This window comes from Dendropsophus ebraccatus, chromosome 15 (assembly GCF_027789765.1).
Source record: "Dendropsophus ebraccatus isolate aDenEbr1 chromosome 15, aDenEbr1.pat, whole genome shotgun sequence".
Taxonomy (NCBI): Eukaryota; Metazoa; Chordata; class Amphibia; order Anura; family Hylidae; genus Dendropsophus; species Dendropsophus ebraccatus.
This window is the reverse complement of record NC_091468.1, coordinates 26,832,659-26,853,295: the sequence shown is the minus strand read 5'-3', so window position 1 is coordinate 26,853,295 and position 20,637 is coordinate 26,832,659. Positions and strand designations below refer to the sequence as shown.

The 20,637-nt window shown below is 44.3% G+C and overlaps 1 long non-coding RNA gene across 1 annotated transcript in view; it reads right to left on the bottom strand.

Moving 5' to 3' along the window:
* LOC138774426 (uncharacterized) overlaps positions 1-20,637 on the bottom strand; it is an 88,489-nt gene that overhangs the window by 39,926 nt on the left and 27,926 nt on the right. The gene's annotated exons all lie outside the window — the stretch shown is intronic.

Here is a 20,637-nt window from a genome sequence, read left to right as displayed (position 1 = left end):
AAAGCTAATTGTATGCTGGGCTGTACAGCTAGAGGTATAACCAGTAGGAAGAGTGTGATCCTGCTGTATATCGCTCTATTCAGACCACATCTTGAATACTGTATCCAGTTCTGGAGACCTCACCTTAAAAAGGATATTGATAAAATAGGAACAGGTCCAAAACGAGGTACAAAAATGGTGGAGGGTGTCAGGCATAAAACATATCAGGAAAGACTTTAGAATTTTTATCTGTATAGTCTGGAGGAAAGAAGAGAAAGGGGAGGACATGACCGAAACCTTTAAGGGCCCTATTATTATTTGACAGATCTGACCGATTTTTTTGAGCCAAAGCCAGGAATGGACTATAAACATGGAACAGGTAATAAAGGAAAGGCTGAGATTTCTCCTCTTTTCAAATTCACTCCTGGCTTTGGCTTAAAAAAATCTGTCAGATAATCTGTTGGTGTAATAGGGCCGTAAGTAGGTTAAAGAACTAAGGGCCCTATTCCACCAGACGATTATCGTTCGCATAATCGTTAACGATCTCAAATGACCGCTATTGCGAAAGACCTGAAAACGTTCACTCATTTCCATGGAACGATAATCGTTACATATGATCGTATTTGCAAATGTTTTTTCTTCGCTATTTCTTCGCTATTGCGTTCGTATCTACTGCGAACAACCGAACGATGTCTTATTCAATGCGAACGATTTGCGAATGTTTTGCAAACGAGCAACAATAAAAATAGGTCCAGGTTTTATAAAGCGATCAACGATTTCTCATTCGGTCGTTAATCGTTAACTGCATTTCAACCGAACGATTATCGTTTAGATTTGAACGATTTAACAATAATCTGAACGATAATCGTCCGGTGGAATAGGGCCCTAAATAAGGTTCAGGAGGGAAGTATTTTTAGAGTAAAACTGAACTCAAGAACAAGGGGACACAGTGAGAGGTTAGCTGGGGAAAAGATCAGAAGCAACGTGAGAAAATTTACTTTACTGAATGAGTAGTAGATACCTGGAACAAACTTACAAAGGTACTATAACTACATTTAAACATACAGTGGTACCTTGGTTTAAGAGTAACTTGGTTTAAGAGCGTTTTGGTTTAAGAGCTCACAGTTTTTATAAATTGTGACTTGGTTTAAGAGCATTGCTTTGGTTTAAGAGCTCCCTGTACTAAGTGGGAGGGTGAGAGGAGGAGGGACATGGTCTGCATAACGTGGTCTACAGCACTGTACTCTGACCCAGGAAGTCTCCCTCACCTTCCAAAACATAGCAAATTCACCTCAGGCAGGGGCTTACATCAGGGGACGGGAGTGTGGAAGTAATCTCTTCATAGCTGTAACCCCTCTCTCCCCGAACAGAGAGTACATCATGTATATGCCGACATCTGTCCTGCTCATTCCTTCATGCCCCCTGCAGTCTCTGTCAGCCCTTGTGTTTCCCATCCTCCATTACTGTACAGTAACTTATAATATCACCGGTGGTGCTGGCTGGGTTTTGGTGGGGCTTTTTGGGTTTGGTCCTGTGACATTGGGGTTGCAGGGCCGTTCCATGGCCTCCCTTCCCTGCATGTGCACGCTTTGCGGGGTTGGCGGTCGCTGACCGACACGGTGTGGAGTTAGCGTAGGGACCCGTGTGGACCAGAGGACCTGCGCGGTGGTACACGGGGCAATATGGCTTGATCAATTCATATACACACTCTGGTGTTGATTTTTAATATAGGCCTAGCGGCATTAGTATCAGCCATAGATGGGATGTGCAGCCGTTCCATTCTCTCCAGTTCGTATAATATCACATATTCTGCTGTTTCTGAATGTTTTTTTCATCTGTTTTACGTGTTGTTCAGAATAATAAATCATTATTTTTGGGGTGTGGTACCATTTGTCTGCATTTCTATGATTTCTTATGGGAAAATTTGCTTTGGAACAAATTATGCTCGTAATCTAAGGCACCACTGTATATATTTATTCTAAGATAAGAAAATAAATACTAAAAGGGCAGACTAGATGGACAAGGGGGGCTTTTTCTGCCGACACTCTTCCATGCTTCTATGTTGTGATCGGGCTAAAATTCAGTGGATTTATTTTTCCATCTGTTACTGTGTAACAATACTCATTGACTTCAGGGCATTGTATTCATGATTTCTGTAGTTTGGAGGGGTGGGAGGCTGTAGTGACTATTAGGAGGTCTCAGCAGAGGTGTGGTGGTGGGGTTGCTTGGGCATGGAAAGAGAGTTTCGCACAGTGAACCATCTACCCTAAGGCCGACCCTGCTGCTGCGCATAATGATCATGCTGAGGTCTGTGCACTTGTCTCTGTTTCTCCTATCTCTGTCTGACGTCACTCAGTAAGGCAAAGTGGAGGCTGCAGAAAGGTGAGCGGGTTCAGGGCAGGTAACACTGATTCATCTCTTACTATCAGAGGAGCCTCGAGGCTCAGACAGGAGGTTCACACATCATCCTCTTCATCATCATCATCATCATCATCATCATCATCATCCAGTATAAACAAACCTCTCACCCAGAGTCTGATCCACAGGAGTAGTCACATACTGCCCCAAACCTGCAGAGAACCAAACCACAGGAGGCAACAACATCTGAACCTTACATTGTACAAATGCAAGGGGATGAATCTACTAATCCATCTATCTATCCTCTGTCTATCTATCTATCTATCTATCTATCTATCATAGCATAATTTTTTCCGGGACCGTGCTTGTAATCCAAATCCACTCTTAAACCAAAGCAAGTTTTCCCATAAGAAATTATAGAAATGCAGACAATTGGATCCACACCCTAAATATAATTATTTATTACTTTGAATAACATGTAAAACAAAAGAAACAAACATTCAGAAACAGCAGAATATGTGATATTATAAGTTACTGTAGAGGATAGGAAACACAAGGGCGGACAGAGACTGCAGGGAGCATGAAGGAATGAGCAGGGCAGATGTGGGCACATAGATGCAGCACTCTCTGTCCGGGGAGAGAGGGGTTACAGCTATGAAGAGATTACCTGCACAGTCTTGTCCCCTGATGTAAGCCCCAGCCTTAAGTGGTTCTGCTATGATTTGGAAGGTGAGGGAGACTTCCATGGTCAGAGTGAAGTGCTGTAGACCCCGGTATGCAGACCATGCCCCTCCTCCACTTGTGCTTCCACCCAGTACAGGGAGCTCTTAAACCAAAGCAATGCTCTTACACCAAGTCACAATTTTGAAAAACTGTGAGCTCTTAAACCAAAACGCTCTTAATCCAGGTTACTCTTAAACCAAGGTACCGCTGTGTCTATCTTTCTCCTGTCTGTCTGTCTGTCTATCTATCTATCTATCTATCTATCTATCTATCTATCTATCTATCTCCTATCTGTCTCTCTGTCACTATCTATCTATCTATCTATCTCCTATCTTTCTCTCTGTCACTATCTATCTATCTATCTATCTATCTATCTATCTATCTATCTATCTATCTATCTATCTATCTATCTATCTATCTATCTATCTATCTATCTATCCATTTCTATATAAGGTTTTATTCTCCAGATTTTGGGGGATATTGTGTAATAAAAGAATATTTCCACCTCTGTTCTATAAATTTCTTCATATGACATAACTGTGTGATGGGCCACATACTATAAATACCCTGGACCCCTCGTCACATCCTCAAGTTTTGGGTTCTTGCTTTTTATCTTCAGGAGAAGACCTTGTGATTGCAGTTCTGTGGCTTTGGTGCAATGTGTCATGCCTGGTCTGGTCACATCTGCTGCAGATGTCAGGGTCACATAGCTGTAGGTGGGAGTGGAGGGATGATGGCGATGATGGTTGAGGAAGGTCAGCGGGGGCGCAGATGGAGGGTCACACAGGACGTCTTATACCAGAATAAATCACTATACAGTCATCTCACAAGACAGATCTGGAGATCCTGTAATCCAGAAACCGATAGTCTGGAAACCTCCATCATCTCCCGTCTAGTTTTATTCATTGACTGATAGGATTAGAGCCCAGACATGGAGGACACTTTGTTACAATGTATCAGTGCAGGCAAATTGTAACAACATGTGGCTGTTTATTTCTATGGCAACTATTATTCCATGTGACTAAAACTCCACCCACAGTGACTAAGCTCCACCCACAGTCCGGAGATGCCCCACTGTAACTTGTATTGACCCCAACATAACCATCCAGCCGAATCCACAGCATACAGAATACAGACGCCTCCATCTATATATCTTCATCTCACCTCCATACATCCTATATTGCAAGAAAGTATGTGCCCCCTCCCCATAGGGCTGCCCCAGGCAAAGGCTTAGGAGAGGAATGTGACTTCTTTGGAATGATCAGGTATCGCTAGAAATGAGAAAGCAGGGCCGAGGGCGGAGAGCGGGGGCAGCAACAGCATGTAATACATAGAATGATGACATCATCAGGCAACAACATGTATATGTAATAAGATCCACATGTACTGTTACTGTCCTTTTAAGAAAGTTTAGCTAGACTTAATTGATTGATACCAGGGCCCCACAGATCAGGACAATAAAAGAGACATTCTTCAGTGTATACACTAGTACAGCGGCATATATATCAGTGTGGCGCTATCTGGTACTATAGCTCAGTCCCATTCTTCCAGAAAAAGGACCACATCTATCAATGATTTGTTACTGATACTGCTACTTGGTTTTATTAACATGAGTTGCAAACTGTGCACAGGACTCGAACTGTTAAAAAAAAAAAGTTCTTCAAATCCTGGTCAACCAATAAAGGACCAGTCTCTGTAAAGTAGCTTAGTTACTAAATATTAGGGGGAAACAGGAAGAAAGGAAGGTGACAATAGACTCTGACTACACAGGGTTGGTTTGTAGTCTGTTACTATGGCGACATACAGATTTGCATAGGGGCTGTAAACACAAAATGGAAGTAAGACTAGTTTTATTCCTATATATATATATATATATATATATATATATATAAAATCCTAAAATTGGTTGCAATGGGTAAAAAAAGGAATTAAGGATTTGATGGTTTTACAAAATGTATGATATTCTATATTGATAGCTTAGAAGTTTGTGTATCGCCCTGGGGGCCACATGTAGAGGCCATTACACAATGATTCTGGTTGTCACTCAGCTTTCCCAGGCTCCTGTATAGATTTGCAGTGCTATATACCCAATACTTGAAGATGAAAATTCCCTCTCTCATTCAGAGTTCATGTTGCTTGTCTCCCAGCTTTCCCAGGTATGGATGAGTATAATTTTTGCATTACAAGCTATGCTGGTGATGAAAGGTTCTGACACCTTCCCAGCTTTTCCCTGTACCTTGTGTGGTGTCAGGATCCAGTTCATCTTGTTCATCCAAGCATCAGGCAGAATGTTAATGAAGGTATTCAGAGGAAATGCATCCGGTCTATAGGGCTGAGGTATGTGATGTGGGTGGGGAGCCCCGCCAGTCACTGCTCTGGTATACAAACTATGCTGCAGGTATGTAATAACCCTAATTGGGTTCTCCTCCTCACGTTTCTACACGTTTATCTACTATATCAGAAGCAGATGTGGTGAAAGTGTATCCCAGCCATGTCTGATGATGGGTAGTAGGTACAAACATATCCAGGTATCTTACCAGGGCATGACAGGTGTGCCCCCATAAGAGCCCAGCCTTAGATAACCCTATAAACATACCAGCCTCCAATTTTCCCATTAGTGCCCTACCCTCTAATGTTCTGATGTTCCTATAGGTGCCTTACCAGCCAATGTTCCTGTAGGTGCCTTACCCGCCAATGTTCCTATAGGTGCCTTACCCGCCAATGTTGCTATAGGTGCCTCAGTTTCCAATGTCCAATATCTCCACAAATGTCTCTGCCTCCAATGTTCCTATAGGTGACTTACCCTCCAATGGTATAAAACAAACCAAGGACCAGTGGGCACCACTAATAACTCCACTGGATTTACCCTCCAATGGTCTTATAGGTGCTTTGGCATCCGATGTCTTAGTGGGTGCCTTAACTTCCAGTGCCTTAGGGTGCGTTTACACAGAAAGATTTATCTGACAGATTTTGGAAGCCAAAGCCAGGAATGGATTTGAAAAGAGGATAGATCCCAGTCTTTCCTTTCTGACCTGATCCCTGTTTATAGTCTGTTCCTGGTTTTGGCTTCAAAGATCTGTCAGATAAATCTGTCTGTGTAAACACACCATTAGCCTCCAATCTTCCTATGTGTGTGACAGTGTCCTCAGAAGTACCTCAGTCTCCAATGTCCCCATAGGTGCTTCCATGTTTAGGTAAGAAAAAGGTAAATATCCTGTTGGTCTGGTGTGGGGAAGTGTTATTGGAATCTCCCCTGGCTGAATAGGTTAATACTAATAATCCTGATGATCTAGATGTTTAAAGGAGTTGATTGTAATTATTGATCCTGGTAGTCTAGGATAGCAAAGGACTTAGGGTCCATTTACACAGAAAGATTATCTGGCAGGTTATCTGCCAAAGATTTGAAGCCAAAGCCAGGAATGGATTTCAAAAGAGGAGAAATCTCAGGCTTTACTTTATGACCTGATCTCTGTTTATAGTCTGTTCGTGGCTTTGGCTTCAAATCTTTGGCAGATAACCTGTAAGATAATCTTTCTGTGTAAATGGATCCTTAGCGGTAATAATCACAGTTGTTTAGAGCATCAATTTAGTTACTTGTAACATCCCTGGTGGTCTAGGGGAGTGAAGGAGTGGATCATAATAATCCATTAACTGTAATTAATAATCCCAGTATTCTAGGACAGTAAAGGGGATTAGAGATGAGCCATAGGCTGTATCCATGTCTTCCAGGACTCCCTAGGGATGCATCCAACTTCTTCAGCTGTGGTATTCAAATGTCGAACAATGTGACTTGAGCATGTTCGAGTCACACTCATCTCTAGTAATAATCCCAGTGGTATAGGGCAATGACTGAGTTTACTGGTAACATCCCTGGTGGTATAGGGTACGGATGGGGTGAACAGTAATAGTCCTGGTGGTCTAAAGTGGGGGTGAGGGGTGAGGGGGTGCACACATTAGGTGACCTAGATTTCAGGATTCTTACTGATTGATATAGTCCTGCACAGTCCTCTGATCTCCATGGTGAGAACATGGATCACCTCTGTAGCCCCTTATCCCATGAAGAATTAGGGAATTGCTGCCCCTCCGTTACATGTCTGGGATTGCATTCATACCTCAGGAGCAGTTGAGGTCACCGGGAAGGAGTTTTCCTTCAATGAGAGGAAACAGTAATAACAAATCCCACTATGAAAACAAACGATTCTGTATGAAATAATCTGTTCTTCACGTGAAACCAAAATGTAAGGACGCTATGTACTGGCCTCCTGCCATCTCCTCTGTGCTGCGCCACATTCAGCGCCCTCCTTCTCCAGACATCATCGTGTTTCTTGTCCTCAGATGGAATCGTGTAGACAGTGCAAGGAAATGCTGAAAGTGTGACTTCTGTCAACTCTCAGTACAATGTGAGCTATACTGAGATGATCTCAGGTCCAGAGTGGTGCTGAGCCATGTATCTAAGCCTATACTGGGTTATACTGTCTACTGAGCCATGTATCTAAGCCTATACTGTGTGATACTGTCTGATGAGTTGGTGTATTTAACCTACCAGGTGTGATGCTCTCAGATAACACACATAGATCACATATCCCATATACATTTCTATACAAAATAGTTGTCATTACATCTAATATACAGCAAGAATCCTGATTTCTTTCCTGTTAAGCTGATGGTGTGTTAGAGACAGTGTAAGTGGCGGAAGTGTGTACATGGTAGTGTGTAAGAGGTGGTATGTATAATGGTAGAGTGTAAAAGGTGGTGTGCAAGGTGTTGTGGAAGTGGTGTTGGTATATATACCAAGGTTTTATTAAAGTGGAAGTGTGTAAGAGGTGTGCATGTAAAATGGTGGTCAGTGGCGTAGCTACCATGCAGGCAGGGAAGGCAGTTGCTATGGGCCCCCGCCGCACGGGGCCCGGGCCCCACCTGTCTCCCCTGTCTTCATGGTGCTACAGCACTGACAGTAAAGCACCCTATCAAATCGCTGAAGGGAGTGTCTGCAATCCCCTCTAAAGCACCTCCGCATCTCCCCCTGACACAGACTCAGAGCGTCCTGCACCAGTGTTCCCCCTCTCCACAAGAGGCAAGAGTCCCGGGTAGGTTCCTCTAAGCCCCGCCCCCCATCGCGACAAGCCCCTTCCCCCCCAGCGCCCACCGCGGGTGGGATATTAGCTCATGGCAGAGTGCACAGCGCCTGAGGAGGAGAGACACAGCAGGAAGGATGGTAACTATCACTGCCAGCCGGAAGTCACCAGCTTCCCTAGCATCCTGTATAATGGGGTCACCCAGCCTCCCTAGCATCCTGTATAATGGGGTCACTCAGCTTCCCTAACATCTTATATAATGGGGTCACCCAGCTTCCCTGGCATCCTGTATAATGGGGTCACTCAGCTTCCCTGGCATCCTGTATAATGGGGTCACTCATCTTCCTTAGCATCCTGTATAATGGGGGTCACTCAGCTTCCCTGGCATCCTGTATAATGGGGTCACTCAGCTTTCTCATCATCCTGTATAATAGGGTCACTCAGCTTCCCTGGCATCCTGTAAAATGGGGTCTTTCAGCTTCCCTAGCATCCTGTATAATGGGGTCACTCAGCTTCCCTAGCATCCTGTATAATGGGGTCACTCATCTTCCCTAGCATCTTATATAATGGGATCATCCAGGTTCCCTAGCATCTTGTATAGTAGTCAATATAATGGAGGTCACCCAGCTTTCCCAGCATCTTATATAATGGGGTCATCCAGCTTCCCTAGCATCTTGTATAGTAGTTGATATAATGGAGGTCTACCCTACCCCCCTTTGAACTCAGAGCTGCCATGACCAGCAGGGACACCAAGCGGCCTGCAATGTGCACTTTAACAAAGAAAGGGTTGATTGTTGCAGGTGTGAGTGTTGGTGGACACCATTAATATTGTGTGTAAATCACAGTGCCCACTCAGGATGAGCGCGCAAGGTACTTGACAATACAAGGAGGGATCGGGGGATGGGGGCGGACAGGGAGCAGTTCAGGCGTTATCCACCATCATAAAGGTTGTGTCCACGCCTAATCCATGCCAAACCCTGTCCACCCAGCCGCTGCCTCATGTATATAAACAAATAATGGCTCCCACACGGCTCCTATGTGTATTACAGGATTGGGGAGGGGTCTCCGCAGCTATAACATGTAACAGAATACAACACAGCCCGGACACCTACTTCCCATGTCTCCTCAGGACACCACAGACTATGAGGGTCTATAAATGATATCTGCTTCTGGGAAAGCTGGGTGACTGCTGATTATCACTATGGCTGCAACCCCCACTGAGCATGCCACCCAATTCTCTTTCAATCCAGAAGAGAAAATCTGTCTGTTTGTGCCAGTATGACCCCATAACTAGGCAGCATTGCCATTCAGAACTATAGGAAAGATGGGTGACAAGTATTTCTCTAAAGAAGTGCTATGTAGTTTTCCAAGACTGTATCCCACAGATTAGACTTAGATACACAGGCTGAATAGAAAGTATCAAACATAACTTTAGATATATACATTCATTAGTACTACGATTTATTGATTTAGATACATAGGCTCATTAGAGAGGATGATGCATAATATGCTTAGATACATCAGCACAGCAGACAGTATGACACATGATAGGCTCAGATACAGCAGCTCATGAGACAGTAACAAAGATAACAGGATTAGATACTGCAATGCAGAAGAGAGAATTACAAGACTGAGCAGAAAGTATTACACATAATAAGCTTATCAGTATAGATCTCTATAGCAGCTCCCCAGCATACAAGCTGCAGCGGTATTATTACATGGGGGAAGAAGGTGTTTTATTCCTGTGCGTGAGGTTGGAGAAGGGGAGCAACTAGTCATCTGGATGGGGAGCTGCTCATGACTAGTCACGACTCTCTGCCTGTCAGTGCTTGACTAGTTACAGGCAGCTCCCCACCCTGGCCACTCAGATGACTAGTTGTCGCCCCTCTCCCGGCCTTGCACGACGTAATAAAACACCTTTTTCCTGCTGTAGAGATATTGCTACTGACGCAGCTTGTATGCTTGGTGAGCTTCTATAGAGAATTATACTGTGCCGCTGGGAACCATATCAGCACAATCTGTTTCCCAAACTTTTTCTTTCAAATCAACAGGTCCCAGCATGAGCCAGTGATTTGTAGTCTTCTTCAATTAAAAAATCTCAAGTTTTCCAGCACTTATCAGCTGCTGTATGTCCTGTAGGAAGTGGTGTATTCTGACATGCTCTCTGCTGCCACCTCTGTCCATGTCAGGAACTTTCAGCCTTTCCTGTGAATACATTACTTCCTGCAGGACACACAGTAGCTGATAAATATTGGAAGACTTGAGTTATTTTAATAGAAGTAAATTAAAAATCTCTGTCACTTTCTGGCACCAGTTGATATAAAAGATTTTTTTTTTGTGAATTACCCGTTTAAGGCTGCATTCACACGTCTGTATATTTTGTGGACCTACAGATGGTGAATGGCTATCCTGGATTGTTGCCCTGGAGACTAAAACATTTTCTCCACAGCTGACATGATGTTGATACATCATGCCGGGCAGGGAAACCATCCAGGACGGCCATTCACTGTCCGTAGGTCCGCAAAATATACAGACATGTGAATACAGCCTAACGTATGATAGATGCAACTGTTGAGCATACTTTATCAGACATACGATTAGATACACTGGTTCAACCTATAGTATCACACATATTAGGCCTAGATAATGTGGCACAACAAACTGTATCATACATGTTGGGCTTAGATACATTATCTCCATACAGGAGATTGTATTGGATATTATTACAAGATAATACTTAGTAACATCAAATGACAGTGCTTAGATACACTGCATTGAATCAAACGTCATGGGCTTACAGTGAACAGTATGACACATCATAGGTTTCAATACACTTGACTAAAACATACAGGACTGGTTTAGATACACTGGACAGTGTTGTTTTTAATGGTCCTAGTTTAATAGGATGGTATCTCACATGGCAGGCTTAGATACTCTAGACAGTCATCCACCGTCAGTGAATGAGAGGCGCGTGCTCCTCCACAGCTGCCGCTCTCCGCTGTACTTACTCAGTGTGAACATACCCTTAGGGTCTGTGATATACCTAAGAGTATCACACATGACTGTAAGGCGGCCATGGCAGTTGTCGCCCAGCTTTCTAAATAAAAGAGCGACTTACAGAGATTTTTCTTCTTAAAGGGGTTATCCAGTATTAGAAAAACATGAAAAAAATTAAAATAAAAACTGTGCCACTCCTGTACTTAGGTTATATGTGGTATTACAATTTATCTCCATTCACTTAATTGGAAATGAGATACAGAACCAAGCAGAAACTGAGGACAAGAGTGGCGCTGTTTCTGGAAGAAGGCGGTCATGTTTTTCTAATCTTTAAAACTCCTTTATAATAAATTGTTCTTGTAGAAGTTGATGGGGGGGGGGGGGGGGGGGGGGGTAGGCTTAGGGCGCTGTCTTATAATAAGGTTCTTCTTGTTGCCCATAGCGACCAACCACAGCTCAGCTGTCATTTTACCAGAGCAATGTGAGACTGTGGTTGTCACTGTTGTGCAGGCGGTTGCAATGTAGTCGACAGCAGCACGTAAAACAAAACCAACTATAAGAAATCTGCTGCATTTTGCAAAATGGCTGAAAGATTCATATATTAATTGCTCAATCGCATACTAATAAAGTTTTAGTTGTTGAATGAGTGTAGTATTTCTATGAGGTCAGAGGTGCTGCTTTTGGATATTATACATGTATAATCCACAGGGGCAGGAAAATCATTGCAGGGCTGAGACGGCAAATTCTTAAAGGTTAAACATACCCGTGACGGCGAAATTCAGCTGAAAAGAGGGGATGGAGAGGGAACGGGCTGCACGCCGCGTGCGGCAGCGAGAAGCATTTCACAGAAGATGAACAAAAAGAAAGGGAAGTGGCGTCTCTATATTTAGATGGAGAGATTGCGGGGGAGAAGAAGCCGCAGAAGGCTTCTCATCTACTTTCCAGTAATAAGGGTTAAATCTACGCACAGGTTCACCCTCCGATGGAACGTGGCGAATATTCAGAAATGTCTATGAAATAATAGCCGATAATGACAAATCTGCTCCACGTAGCCTGGGCAAATATCATACAGCACACGTTCCACTATGACATCACACAGTCATCGGGTTATTGTCATACAAACAGTTGTCATAGATTTATCTAAAATCTACTGTGAAAACGCGGAAACATACCGCAATGTAGTGACTTACCTCGAAGTAAGGAGTGATCGACAATACGGCATAAATGAATGGTATCTTATAATAAGTAGTGTTGAGGAGACTTGCCAGACTGTTCGGGTTCTGCAACATTCTGTTGATAGTACTTATAGCAGTATTCCTGGGGAGTACCTATAGCAGTATCTGTGGATAGTACCTATACCAGTATCTGTAGATGGTACCTATAGCATTATACCTGGATGGTACCTATAGCAGTATCTGTAAATGATACCTATACTAGTGGCTGTGGATGATACCTATAGCCATTTCTGTGGATGGTACTTATAGCAGTATTCCTGAATGATACTTATAGCATTATCTGGGGATGATACCTATAGCAGTATCTGTGGATAGTACCCATGCAGTATTCCTGGATAGTACCTATAGCAGTATCTGTGGATAGTACCTAAACCAGTATCTGTAGATGGAAAGATTGCTGTAATGCTTATAGCATTATTTGTATGGGGTGTGGGGTATTTCTAGAATTTGGGGGTGGAGTAGGGATGATTTTGGAGAGAGCTGAAATCTCCTGTATATAAAACCAATCTGGAGTGATATCCAGTCACCTGCAATATGATCTGCACCAGAAGAGGCTAAACATCTGGAAGCATAAATAGACGGCCCATGTTGCCCCTTTTACACTTATCTGGATATCTTAATAAGACATGAAACACAACCCCATTACTGTACCCTAACATGGGGGCCTGAGGCAAAATTCAAACTTCCCCTTTTTTACTGTACCCCTCTATCTTAGGAACAGAAGCCCGATGCTTGGCCTACATAATTCCCATCAATATAATGAATGGATGCATTTTGTATTATAGGGATGTTACCCCATCAAAAAAGAAGGAAGCATGAAGAACAACCCCATTACAGTACCTTGCCTTGAACAGAGGGAACAAAAAAGGGGCCTGTATTCTTCTACCCCTTTGTGTTGGGACCAGAGGATTTAGTCTTCTCCCATAACTAACGGGATGGTGTGGCCCTTGGTTCTTTCCCCCTTGTTGGGTAAGGCCATAGTATCTGTAAAGAGGGAGCTGAGACCTCTCTCCTTGTGGCCCCAGAGGGAACATATGGGTGTCCATAGCGGTCCATTGCTCCCCTCTAGACATGTGACCGATTCCACATGACATTTGCTGATTTGTGCATTTTTCTATTTTGATATCGTATGGCTGACTTATTACGTGTTGCACATCCTTGTGCTGTTTTTTCTTTTTGATGACTTATTGAGTTGTGGTTGTTTTGCGGTCTCCATTAATAGTACATTGGAACGTATTCAATAATAATAATGTTACATGCTTATTGTGAAATATCTGATCCACCATCTCCGGGTCCCGAGGTTTCAGTATCTAAAATTAGCAACAAGTTGATGATATATTTAGTTATGTGGTTTCTGATCTATGAAATAGAACTTTGCCCCTTCTCTGCCATAACTGAAATGAACTGAATTTACCATCCACATCAACGTCCATATACAGTACAAATTACAATTATTCAAGCTATCCAGTATGTGGATGGTGATTTACACTCACACAACATCCCTATGATGCAAAGGACAGGAAGTGTTTTCATAGGGACACTGGAGCAAAGGAGATGCAGGTATCTTACCAGTGAGACCTAGCAAAGTTTTTGTTTGGAGGCATGCCCGTCGTCCCCTACATTCACCGTCTGTTGCAGAGCGTCTGCATGCAGGACATGAAGACCATCACCTGCCGCCAACCGCAATGTTCCTTTCTGCGGTCGTCATTTGTAAATGTGCAGGCAAGGCATTAAGAGGCCCACCGCCTGCTGCCATCCCCATTGTCCCCTACCACAAGATGTAGAGCTGCACACTGTCTGCCTTTATCCTGTCGCCTCTGGTGGCCAGAAGCCGCCATACCAAATACTCTGGTGCTGCTGTGAAGGTGACCTGTCAATTCTTCTTCATGGAAAAATAAGACATCCCATGAAAATAAGACCTAGAGCATCTTTGAGAGCAAAAATTAATATAAGACACTGTCTTATTTTTGGGGATACACGGTATAATAAGCACCTGCTATAGATAAGCTCATAAGCACTTACTACAGATTCCCCCCATATGTATCTGTTACTGTTATTTTTTATTTGTATAGCGCACACAGATTCCGCAGCACTTCACCTATCTGTATGTTTTTGGGTGTGGGAGGAAACCGGAGTACCCGGAGGAAATCCATGCAAACTCTTTGCAGATGTTGCCCTTGGTGGGGTTTAAACCCAGGACCCCAGCGTTGCAAGGCTACAGCGCTAACCACTGAGTCACTGTGCTTTAGATACGCTTATAAGCACCTGGCATAGGCACCCCATAGGTTTCTGTTATAGATAACCACCATTACCTGCTGTAGATACCCTCATAAGCACCTGCTATAAATACCCCATAGGTTCTTGCTATAGATACCTTATAAGCACTTTCTATAGATACCCCATAAGCAGCTGCTATAGTTATTCTTGCAAGTACTTGCTACAGATACCCCATAAGCACCTGCTATACATTCCCCTATAAGTTCCTGCTATACATTCCCCTATAAGCACCTGCTATAGCTATCCCCATAAGTATCTACTATAGATACAACCAGAGGTGCCATTCACATATTTCCCATAAGTACTTCTCACTCAAACCCCTATATGTACCTACAAAAGATACCTCATAGGTACCTGCTGCAGATATTCCTAAAAGTCACATGAGACAGAGCCCCCAACAATCCTCTGATACTAATAGCCCCCTATAGCTCTGGCTGTGGTGTCTCTTATAGTAATAGTTTCCTATAGCTCTGGCCGGGGTGTCTCTTATAATAATGGCCCCCTATAGCTCTGGCCGGGGTGTCCCTTATAATAATGGCCCGCTATAGTTCTGGCCAGGGCGTTTATTATAATAATGGCCCGCTATAGTTCTGGCCGGGGCGTCTATTGTAATAATGGCCCCCTATAGCTCTGGCCAGGGTGTCTATTATAATAATGGCCCCCTATAGCTGTGGCCGGGGTGTCTATTGTAATAATGGCCCCCTATAGCTCTGGCCAGGGTGTCTATTATAATAATGGCCCCCTATAGCTCTGGCCGGGGCGTCTCTTATAATAATGGCCCCCTATAGCTCTGGCCGGGGTGTCCCTTATAATAATGGCCCCCTATAGTTCTGGCCAGGGCGTCTATTATTATAATTTGCCCGCTATAGTTCTGGCCGGGTTGTCTATTATAATAATGGCCCCCTATAGCTCTGGCCGGGGCGTCTATTGTAATAATGGCCCCTATAGCTGTGGCCAGGGTGTCCCTTATAATAATGGCCCCCTATAGCTCAAGCCGGGGTGTCTATTGTAATAATGGCCCCCTATAGCTCTGGCCGGGGTGTCTATTGTAATAATGGCCCCTATAGCTCTGGCCAGGGTGTCTATTATAATAATGGCCCCCTATAGCTCTGGGTGGGGCGTCTATTATAATAATGGCCTCCTATAACTCTGGCCGGGGTGTCTATTATAATAATGGCCCTCTATAGCTCTTGCCGGGGTGTCTATTATAATAATGACCCCCTATAACTCTGGCCGGGGTGTCTATTATAATAATGGCTCTCTATAGCTCTGGCAGGGGTGTCTCTTATAGTAATAGTTTCCTATAGCTCTGGCCGGGGTGTCTCTTATAATAATGGCCCCCTATAGCTCTGGCCGGGGTGTCCCTTATAATAATGGCCCGCTATAGTTCTGGCCAGGGCGTCTATTATAATAATGGCCCGCTATAGTTCTGGCCGGGGCGTCTATTGTAATAATGGCCCCCTATAGCTCTGGCCAGGGTGTCTATTATAATAATGGCCCCCTATAGCTGTGGCCGGGGTGTCTATTGTAATAATGGCCCCCTATAGCTCTGGCCAGGGTGTCTATTATAATAATGGCCCCCTATAGCTCTGGCCGGGGCGTCTCTTATAATAATGGCCCCCTATAGCTCTGGCCGGGGTGTCCCTTATAATAATGGCCCCCTATAGTTCTGGCCAGGGCGTCTATTATTATAATTTGCCCGCTATAGTTCTGGCCGGGTTGTCTATTATAATAATGGCCCCCTATAGCTCTGGCCGGGGCGTCTATTGTAATAATGGCCCCTATAGCTGTGGCCAGGGTGTCCCTTATAATAATGGCCCCCTATAGCTCTGGCCGGGGTGTCTATTGTAATAATGGCCCCCTATAGCTCTGGCCGGGGTGTCTATTGTAATAATGGCCCCTATAGCTCTGGCCAGGGTGTCTATTATAATAATGGCCCCCTATAGCTCTGGGTGGGGCGTCTATTATAATAATGGCCTCCTATAACTCTGGCCGGGGTGTCTATTATAATAATGGCCCTCTATAGCTCTTGCCGGGGTGTCTATTATAATAATGACCCCCTATAACTCTGGCCGGGGTGTCTATTATAATAATGGCTCTCTATAGCTCTGGCAGGGGTGTCTCTTATAGTAATAGTTTCCTATAGCTCTGGCCGGGGCGTCTCTTATAATAATGGCCCCTTATAGCTCTGGCCGGGGTGTCTATTATAATAATGGCCCCCTATAACTCTGGCTGGGGTGTCTATTATAATAATGGCCCCCTATAACTCTGGCCGGGGTGTCTATTATAATAATGGCCCCCTATAACTCGGGCCGGGGTGTCTATTATAATAATGACCCCCTATAACTCTGGCCGGGGTGTCTATTATAATAATGGCTCTCTATAGCTCTGGCAGGGGTGTCTCTTATAGTAATAGTTTCCTATAGCTCTGTCCAGGGTGTCTCTTATACTAATAGCTCCTTATAGCTCTGTCCGGGGTGTCTCTTATACTAATAGCTCCCTATATAGCTCTGTCCGGGGTGTCTCTTATAGTAAAGGCCCCCTATAGCTCTGCATAAATCTTTCACTGAGAGGCTGACCATTTTGGATTTCATGGCCCTTTCAGAAGATATTCCTTTCCATACTACAACTCCCAAGATGCTCTCCCAGCCTGCTGGAGAGGATGTGTGCAGATTGCAGTAGTTCCTCTGGAGGCGGCCAGGCTCGTCTTACATCATCACTTACTGAGAACTTACAGAGAAAGAAGAGAGAATTTCTTGTTTCCTTTACAAGTTAATGTTCACCCGCATTATCCACCTAGATAACATACAGCGCACTAATACAGCTCAGCTGTGCGGACAGACAGCGCCCCTTATTATCTCATACAGATCTGCTACAACATGAGGACCTCTGATTATATCACTATAGCCACTTGTGTGCAGTGCGGGCAACATGGCTGATAACATGGAGAGATAGCTGTACCTTATTCTACAGAAGAGCAGAGGCTGAGATCAGCTATATATATATATATATATATATATATATATATATGTATATGTGGTGATTCCATAGACTGAGCTGTCCTCAGACTTCTCCTCCCAACCACTCTGTCCCTTTCAGGTTCCACTGTCCCATCTACACTCCTCTCATCCTCCAGACCCCTCTCTTTCCTCCATACTCCTCTAGTACCTTCACATGTCACTGTCTCCTCCAGACTCCTCTGTCCCTTTCAGACCTCTGTGTCTCCTTCAGCTACTCTGTCCCCTCCAGACTCCTCTGTCCCCGATCCAGGTTCCTCTATTCCCTCCAGATGCTGCTGTTTTCTCCAGACTCCTTTGTCCTCTCCAGACCCCTCTGTCTGCTTCAGACTCCTCTGTCCCCTCCAGACTCCTCTGTCCCGCTCTAGAACTCTCTGTTTCCTCCAGACTCCTCATTTGGACTCCTAGTTTCCTTGAGAACAAAAGGATCAGGCATGTTGAAATCTAACAGCCTAATCCTTCAGCCCCCTAATATCTGCCTTCGAGTGTAGTCAGGACACCCCCAGACCCATCACAGGCTCCAGCAGGACCTCAGGCCGCAGCAGCCCATGTCCTATCACAAGGTGACACCAATCTGCAACCCACTGTGTAATATGTCACAATCACATTCCTGAGAAGCCAATGGAATCTTATGCAACGGTCGGTAACGTCTCTACTAGAAGTTGCACAACTTAGATCATGTGACCTGAGTGCAGGTACCGGATTACAGTCACTGATTCTAACATATCCCCAATAAACACCTGACAAGTCAGAGACATGTGACAGGGGTCATTTATATTCAGGTAAAAATAGCTATACACATATATATACATACGCTATACTTACAGTACACACACTGTGTCTCACACATCTATATCTATACACACATATATACATACAGTATACAAACAGTTCACACACATATATATCTATACGCACGTATATATCTATACACACATATATACATACGGTACACGCACCGTGTCACACACACATACACATATATCTACACACACACGTTTTTTAAATAAATAAAAGACACTTTTGCTGCAATTATCTCCAAGATATACACACATATATACATACAGTACATGCACAGTATTACACACATATATATCTATACACACATATATATATACAGTACACACACCGTGTCACACACACATACACATATATACATACAGTACACACACAGTATCACACACATACACACATATATATCTATACACACATATATACATACAGTACACACACACAGTATCACACACATACACACAGATATATCTATGTACACATATATACATACAGTACAGCAAAGTATCAAACACATACACACATATATCTATACACACATATACATACAGTACACACACATACTGTACACATCTATATCTATACACACATATATACATACATTACACGCACAGCGGCACAATATCACACACATACACATCTATATCTATACACACATATATACATACAGTAAACGCACAGCACCACACATCTATATACACATATACACACACACAGAACGGTGCCTGTTGCAACAATCTATGTAAATATTGATATACAGCAGATTTGCCTGTGGTTTCTTCCTATTCAGTGTGGCTATAACACATTATGGCAAGCTGAGAGGTTGGCTGCCCGGACGATCTTTACATGGAGTGACGGCCAGCAGACTGTCGTTGTAGTTTTTTTTCAGCATGTTGAATGACAACGGTCAGCTGACATCATGCACGTCCTAATGTCAAATAATAAGCAATACCAATAAGGGTGTTATTACACAGGCCGATGGGGGCCCGATAATAACGTTAAACGAGCACCAATGTGCTAGATCGGCGCTCATTTACTGGGCCTATTACACGACCCGATTATTGTTTAACAAGGGCTGCATGGACATCGTTACCAATGTCCTTGCAGCCCTTGCTTAACTCTATACAACTGGCCGAGGCGGTCCCGGCCTGTGATTGGCTGAGTGGCCTGTCAGCTGAGACAGGCCGCTCTAAAGCTGGAGCGTGCGGGATTCGGGGAGAAGCGGACAGCAGGAGCAACCCTGGAGCCTGAATAGGTAAAGTAATCTGTTTGCATATCGTCAGCCGCTGGCCGCGCACCGCTATTACATGTAGCGATGCGCGGTCGGCGCCTGACAATTATAGCTCCAAACCTATATCAATATCGGCGAATGACAACGATCATCGGCTGATCTTTGTGTTTATTACAAGGAAAGATAATCGGCCGGATAGGGCCGATTCAGCCGATTATCGTTCCGTGTACTATTCCACGGGCTGACAGTGAGGAACAAACGAGCGCTGTCAGCGCTCGTTTGCTCCTCATTCCCCGCTCGCTGCCGCCGCTATTCCTCGTGGCAGCAGCGAGCGGGTGAGTTCGGGGGGTGGGGGGGGGGGGGCGGTGAGCTGCTGGGGGGCTGCTAAGGTGATCGCTAGATCGTCCGGGCAGCCCATAGAGGATAGTGGTGGTCTGCAGCCGCGGCTCGTAATCCACGCAGCGGCAGCGAAGATCGCTGCTATCATTGTCGTTTGTCTTTCAACATGTTTGAAAGACAAACAACACAACGATCAGCCATCATGAACGATGTTGGCTGATCGTTGCCTTCTATTCCATGGGACGATTATTGCCCGTAGCGCCCGATAATCGTTCCGCGGAATAGGGCCTTAAGACAATGGGGAGGAACAAGCAGCATCCTGCGAGAAACATCCATAGGACATCATGACAACGTACTAGTAAAATAACTGGAGTCTCTTATACAACCTGTGATGTCTGCCCTCTATGGGGGTATGATGGATCCGTTGTGTAGTAAATGGAGCCACCTGGACGTTGCTTTACTGCAGTGTGATCTCAGCTTCACTCGCCGCAGCTTCTGCATGAAACATACACAATGTGACCACAGGCTGGGAACCTTCAGAGAGCCAGCACTTCTCACAGCTGAGGGTTTGTTTCAGTAGTGTCCAGTGTAGTAACCTACAGCAGCAGCACAAA